General features: G+C 42.4%; 1 long non-coding RNA gene across 1 annotated transcript; it reads right to left on the reverse strand.

Annotated features, from left to right (window-relative positions):
- LOC104943732 (uncharacterized) lies at positions 1 to 6,576 on the reverse strand. The gene is made up of 2 exons (XR_798147.1): positions 1,278 to 6,576; positions 1 to 1,067 (listed from the first exon to the last, which is right to left on the reverse strand). It is a non-coding gene; the product is annotated as an uncharacterized lncRNA (long non-coding RNA).
- Positions 6,577 to 7,551: the final 975 nt, after the last annotated feature.

The following is a 7,551-nucleotide window of genomic DNA, read 5'->3' on the forward strand; positions in this document are numbered from 1 at the left end:
TTTTCACAATTATTACAAAATGATAAAATAATAAATACAAATTGATCAAATGCTCCTAATATCAACTCCTCCCCTTGTTCCCCACAGTATTTCCTAAACACTGCATACAAAGAAGTCATCACAGAAGAATAGGCTCAATACAGAGGTAAGAATCCCAGCAGACCGCCCCCATGTCAGGCCAACAGAAGACACGTCTGGAACACAAGTCAAAAAAATAAACACATTCCTTTCCAAAATCATTATGAAAAAATACAAACAATTATACAAATATTCAGAGTGTGTAATTCCTACACATTATTCAGCACACCGGGTGACCTCTCCGTCGCTACAATGCCTCACCGTATGGAAGATAAAAAAAGACTTTATTTTGTGTTTTTTTTTTTTGTTGCACTCAACACCCCCGATGGATTAGCCGTGGACGACGAGGTAAGAAGCTCGGGGCGAACAGTTGGATCCGGACGGGATGGACAGCGGGTCGATGTCTCCACACAATACTAGAAGGCCACAATCAGGACTTGATCGTTCGTTAAAATAAAGAACTGCTTTCAAAAGAATCCACGAGATGAGCGTCAAATTATAATAAACGATATGCATCAATTGCAGAAAATGTACGGAGGCTCGGAGGGGCAAAAATAAAAAGGTGACGCATTTGTGTTCAGAACTTAAAAGGTTAAAATGTTCCTACGTTTATCTTTTTCCTTTTGTGAAACAAGTGGGGAAAAAGCAGATTGTTTTTGTTGCCATTTGTTAAATTGTGCAACTGATGTAATACTCATATCACAAGAGGTGAAGTATATGTTATATTTATGTATTTGTATATAGTTAAATATAAAGAACATGGGCAAGTACTTCAGCCTCTTGTGGTCAAAAGGAGCATTATAACAACAAACTCCAAGCGAACACACTTTCCCCCAGTTTTTTAGATGTAATACTAATTTAAACCACAAGAGGTGAAGTATATGTTACATTAATTCATTTCTATGTTGTGTTCAGAGAGCATGAAGTCATTACAAAACACACAAATGAACAGGTTTTTTAGTGTTAAGAACATGGGCGAGTTCTTCAGCCTCTTGTGGTCAAAATGAGTATTACAACAAACACCCATCTAATAATTTTTTTGGCAGTTTTTATTGATGTAATACTAATCTAAACCACAAGAGGTGAAGTATATATTATATGTATGTATTTCTATATTGTGTTTAGGGAGCATGAAGTCATTACAAAACACACAAATTAACAGGTTTTTTAGTGTTAAGAACATGGGCGAGTTCTTCAGCCTCTTGTGGTCAAAAGGAGTATTACAACAACAATCCCTAAGTGATCCCCCAGTTTCTTTGATGTAATACTAATTTAAACCACAAGAGGTGAAGTATATGTTCTATTTAAGTATTAGTATGTGTGATTAGAGGGCATTAAGTAATTAAAAAAACACAAAAACGAACAGGTTGTTTTTTTAGTATAAAGGACATGGGCGAGCATTTCAGCCACTTGTGGTCAAAATGAGTATTGCAACAACAAACACTCATCTAATACAATTATCCTTGACTTATTTTTGCCAGTTTTTATTGATGCAATACTAATGTAATCCATAATAGGTGAAGTATATTTTATATTTATATATTGTGTTTAGGGAGCATGAAGTCACAGCCTCTTGTGGTCAAAAGGAGTATTACAACAACACATACTAAGCTAATAAAAACCTATTTTTTAATCTATGAAAAACATTTTTTAACCAGTATTTTAAATGTAATACTAATTTAAACCACAAGAGGTGAAGTATATATTATATTTACATATTCGTATGTGTGTTTAGAGATCATGAAGTGATTTAAAAACTACCATGAAGAACAAGTGTTTGAAACAGGAGAGTACTTCAACCTCTTATGGTCAAAATGAGTATTACAACAACAAACACTCATCTAAAATTACCCGTACATTTATTTTTTCCACCTATTTTCACAGATGAAATAAAGGAACCGCCGAGTTCATCCACCTGTTTCAAAGAGGATTTAAAATAAACACTTTTTGTTGATTAGCAAAACACTCATTGAAATTTTCTTGAATCATAATCATAAAACAATTCAGATCAGATTCTTAAAAAACGCACCAACAGATTTTTATTTTTCCTCGCCTCTTGGGGCTTTCGTTTTTCAAAATGCTTTCCAATAGAAAAGCATTTAGCCGTTCTCTTCGGATAAATTCACTTTTTAGACCAAATAGGATAACTCAATAAAAAAAGCCCCGCCCAGCCCAAACATTCAGCATGGTGCGTTAGCCGAGTCCAAATGAAAGTCTAAACACGACGTCAGGAAGAAACGAGAAACACCCAAACTGCACAATGTTCAACGGAATAAAGGTGACTTGAGTTTCACATAAAAAAAGAAGTTAAAAAACAAATGCATATTTAAAAAAGGTTTGACAAATCTGGTATAAAATTTGCATAAGAAGGCATGCTAGGACAGGTCTGCGCGCCGCGGTTAGCTTGTTTTAAGCAGAAAATCCAGAAACACAAGACGAGGAACCACGGCATCGAGGGAACGAAGAGGGAGGGGAACGAGTCTCTAGATTCATGACGGATCCTTGTTTTTTGTTTTCCTACACGCCCATAATAATATCAATAATATCAATAATACTGGTCGAAACAAAAAGTGCATCGCCAAACGTCCGGCTGTCAAACATCCCATTAATCTCTCTCTGGAGTGATTCCCCCGCCACCACATCCACCACATCCACCAGGCTGGGATCTCTCCGCGCTCAGGAAGGAAAATAAAACACATTTAAGGCAACTCCTATAATAATAAAAAACAACGAGGAAACACAATGTGGTCGAGAAGAAACGAAGAAATATGAAAATGATGTTTCCGTTGCCTGAGGAAGTGAAGAGCTGGGGGAGGTTTCTACAAGTCACAGTGCAAGTCAAGAGACAAATATTATCTGCTGTTTGAAGAAAAGGCACTCGAGGTACCTACTGTACAGAGGGGGGGGGGGCAAAGAGAACCGTTTAAAACCGAACAATCAAGAATCAGGAGGAACAAAGGTCCACTTCCTGTTGTCCTCGTCGTAGAAACCCTCTCTTCTGCTCTGGATCTCCTGATGAAGGCAGTTTGTACAGCTGACGTCAGAAACTCAAAACGTGGTGTGTTAGATATGTTGGTACAATATGATATGATAAAAAAAGACACATGTAACACCTTGTTTTTAAAGTCGCCACACATCGTATTCACCGCTGCGCTCACGACTACAGAACCACGTTCCCACGCAGCAGAAACGCATCGTCCGGGAGAATCCTCTGAATCTAACGGAGGAAACTCAGGACCATTCAACGCTGGCTTAGTTTCAGACAGGAAGTAGTTTGTTGTATTTTTTTTTAACTTTAATTCCCACGTTTAAGACAGCCATAGCACTCTATAAAAGCAGTTCTGTTGCACGGGAACACATTGTAGTTTTGTCATTTATTAATATTATTTAAGAATGTCATCCTAACACGAGTCTACAGCCATGCTAGCAGCTTCTTCCGTTAGAGCTAATTGCTATAGTTAGCATGCTAACAGGCTAACAGTGGCAACGCTAACGTGAATCTGGTCATAAAATATAGTCCCGGGAGATCCTTCACTGAGACGTCTGAAGAAAGGCCTGGTGGCGAATATCTGAAATGTTAGCAAAACTAGTGTTGAGATATTTCACTAAACGTGGGGCTGCGGATAAAAAAAATTGACGGATCACCCAAAATATCATCGTCATTCATCCAATAGGTGTAGAGATATGTCCAAATTGAGGCCTTCTCGTGGCCACTAGCATGGCTGCTAACCCCCCGTCAGTAAAAACAGCTTCTCATGATTTCAGGACAATCATCTTCATGGCTTCTCAGCGGTGAATTCGTGTTTTCACGACTACACTTTAAGCAGAAACAGCTCCAACATTGCAGAAAGAAAGAAACAGAAAGCACCGTTAGTGGAGGAGGAGCCAGAAGTCATGATTCAGCGGAGAAACTCAGACGAGCTCCAGAGAAGGGAGAGATGCTAACCCAGGAACACACCTTCAATGTCACACAGAGGTTTGGATTTCCTCCTAGAAAAATATTGGCAATGTGGGGATAAGTCACATCACAACAAAGAGATGCTCTGTCTCCATATTAACATACAAAAAGCTCTTCTTTGTGATGCAGCAAGCTTGTGCTTTAATCTCAGGATTTGTGGTTCCTTTGAGACCCAAAGATCCTCGGTTATTGTTTAGTAAGCTCTCCTGTCTCGATCTGGGGACGCATCTATACATCTCACAACGCCAATGATTTGATCTTTCCGTAGACGGACTGGTCCCTGCTGGATCTGGAGACAACATCATTTGGCAGTTCAGGGTTCGACAGAAAGCAGAGATCACCACTGTGTTGATAATGCCAGTCCAGCAGGTTCAGGAACAGAAAGCACTTATTCTGAAGACTAGGAAGACCTGAATATCTTTTCCTATAAAAAGAAACACAGCCCAGATATAGTTTGTGTTGACATTGCAATATTGCAATTTCACATTTAGTGCTCACAGTTGACACACTTGACTCACGAATGAAAACTCAATCACTACACTTGACCGACACCACTGGAAACATCTGTGAGGCCACAGCTGGCCTCGTCCCGCCGAACACTTCAGCATCAAGTCAGGGGAACAGGGGTGTGGGGGTCAGTATTCGGGGGGTTTGGTCATTGGTCCACTGGGAGAGGGTTTTTGGGTTGTTGGAACGGGATGTTTGAACTGGCGAAGCTACGTTTCGTCTTTAGTAACCAGAGGGGTTCTTTGTTGTTGAATGAACACGGTTTCTGGTTCTAGACCGTTTGAGAAGTCTAAAAACATCAGTGAGATTGTCTTTGTGCGACGCTAACTTGTCTGTACGGTGGCAAACAGGTGCAAACGCGCTGCAGCTTCAGAAACGATGCAACTGTCTCTGTCTCAGAGTTAGTCGTCTCATGTGTTTGTCAGAAAATCAGAAATGACTAGGTTAGCTACGTTAGCTAGCTAGCTTACAGCAGATCTGGAGTAACATCAGAAGGAGTCATGTGATCACATTGTTCAAATAAGGGGGAAATAAATGAACAGACGTTATGTTCACAGACTGATTTGAAAGTTGGGTGTGTTGGTTTAACGGGGTCCGGACGCTTCAAACAACGATTCTTCTAGCTTTCCCAACATGTATGGAGTGTGCTAAACCCTTTGGGGTTCAGGAGGAATGAATGGGGAATGTTTGGTTTCTCGAGGGGAAGGTCATGTATGTTGGTTGAATGAACGCGTCTACAGCTGGACACTAGTTTGGAAGTTATGGGTTGGTTTAAAGGTGTCAGGATGCTTGGTCCTGCAACAGAAGGTCTAGTATTTGTTCTTTGAATATTGAACCCCTTTCGGTCTATGAGTGACCTTAGTCTTCTGGATCACCAATCCGCGTACCACCAACAACTTCCCCCCCCCGACCTGTCGCCTGCGCCTGATCATTTTGGTGACTTTTTCTGCGTTTGAACGACACTTTGTACAACCTAGCTCAACCCATGGTCATTGTTTACGGTCTGATTGGATAACGGACCTGGACCAAATTGTTGCAAAAGCAGCCAGTTTAGAAGCTAATAAAGAGCTAAATGTTCGGCGGACGATAGGGGAGGTGACATTGGATTGTTGGAGGACTGGGGGTTGGGGTTCAGGGGTTTTCACAGGAAGAGGGTATCAGGGTTGCAGAAGTTTAGGTTCATTGGGACGAGGGGGTGCACAGGCTCTCTTTTCATTACTCTATCACAACACTGCTTCTTTAGACCAGTAACCCCTGACAGATCGGATCCATGCTCTCGTTTTTTGTCCACCCCTAACAGAGAACACAGGGGCCACGTTAACAGGCACACACTGGTGTGATGATGAATTAATCTCCCTTTGAGCATCTCCACACTGGACGTCTATCACTAATTGGCATGATGACACTGGTGCGTCGCCAGAGTCATGTGACCTGGGCTGTATATCTACCATTGACACAGTCTGACAATACGATGCAAACAAACAACATTTATACAGATTGGCAACTTCAGGGCACCGTCGGGCGCAAGCAAAGTCTTTTTTTTTTTATATATATATGTTTGAATTCCCGCCACTGGAGAGACCTGGCATTACTTCTTATTGTCTAAACTGCTGACGAGAGCTGGCAAAGAATGCTGGGAGGGTTCTGAGGTTTTGTTGTTGTTGTTGTTGTTGCTGCTGCTGTCATCGCTGATCTCCTCCTGCTTCTTCTCCACCGCCGTCTCTGGAGGGGTGACGCCAGACATCTTGTTCTCAGAGAAGCTGTTGGTGGTGCAGGTTCCCTCTGGGCTCCGGGGGTCAGGGCTCTTGTGTTCAGGGCTCCGGGGGTCAGGGCTCTTGTGTTCGGGGCTCCGGGGGTCTTTGCCCGGAGGATCAGACGTCCCGTTTGTACCGTTGGTGGTTGCGACCGTTGAAATGACAGTTGAGACGACCATTGAGACCCCCGAAGGAGCAGGAAGGTCGACCATCTCAGTCTCAGGGTTGGAAACAACCTCCATCTGAAGGTTAGAGGGTAAGTCACCGCCTCCCACAGCCTCACCCCCCGCCCCAACCTCCCCCCCTCCCCCTGAACCATCACCTGCCTGGATGCCCGTCCCTCCAGTAGGGCTGTTATCTGCTGTTAGCTCTGTAGCCTCTACGACAGCCTTGCTCTCGGTGTTTCCGGCTGCCTGGATGTTCCCTGACGCTCCGGGCTGCTCTGCTTTCTCCTCTCCACCAGTGTTACTGTTACTGCTGTTGGTGGTGGTGTTGGTGGTTTTGGGGGTGGAGGAGGAAGAGCTCTCAGCCTTCACTTTCTCCACAGAGTTTGCTTCTGGTACAGCTTCAGAGACGGTGGCAGCAGACTCCTGGACGTCCTCCTTCAGAGCCTGGTTGAAGTTGAAGGCTTGGATGAGGCGGATCAGGTGCTTGACCTTCTCCAGAGACAGGTGCATGTCTTTCTGCCGAGCCAGGATCGTGTTTTTGGTCTCCATGCATTTCTGATGGGAGAGAGAGAGAACACATTCTTACACCACGGATTCTTAAACTTTAAAAAAATGGATATTCTTCAGGGGTTTCAGAAGATGTGTTATCCTCTAAACTGTGAGCGTTTACATATATAATTTAAGCCTGGTAAGCATATCACATAATGATGTGCTCTTACAGTTCTTCAGTTGCTTCTTTGTAGTTTTGAAGCTGTTTGTTTCTTTGTAGTTTTGAAGCTGTTTGTTTCTTTGTAGTTTTGAAGCTGTTTGTTTCTTACCGTTACGGAGTTGCTGAGCTGTTTGACTCTGAGCTCCAGCTGCTCTCGCTCCAGCTTCAGTTCAGAACTCCACTTCATCAGCTTCAGCTTCTCCTCTTCTTTAGCTGCAGCACACAAAACACAACGGTTCATCGTAGTTTCTATCATTCTTTTTGTTTTTAGTTAACTAGAAGTTTGGCCATTTGAGTTGAATCTCAGTCAAAGGAAAAACAAAACTAGTCAAGGAATAAGTTATATTCCCCCAAAATATTAGCTGGTAACTGTTGTTG

The sequence above is a fragment of the Notothenia coriiceps genome, unplaced genomic scaffold (genome assembly GCF_000735185.1).
Source record: "Notothenia coriiceps isolate Sejong01 unplaced genomic scaffold, NC01 NC01_scaffold00006633, whole genome shotgun sequence".
Classification (NCBI taxonomy): domain Eukaryota; kingdom Metazoa; phylum Chordata; class Actinopteri; order Perciformes; family Nototheniidae; genus Notothenia; species Notothenia coriiceps.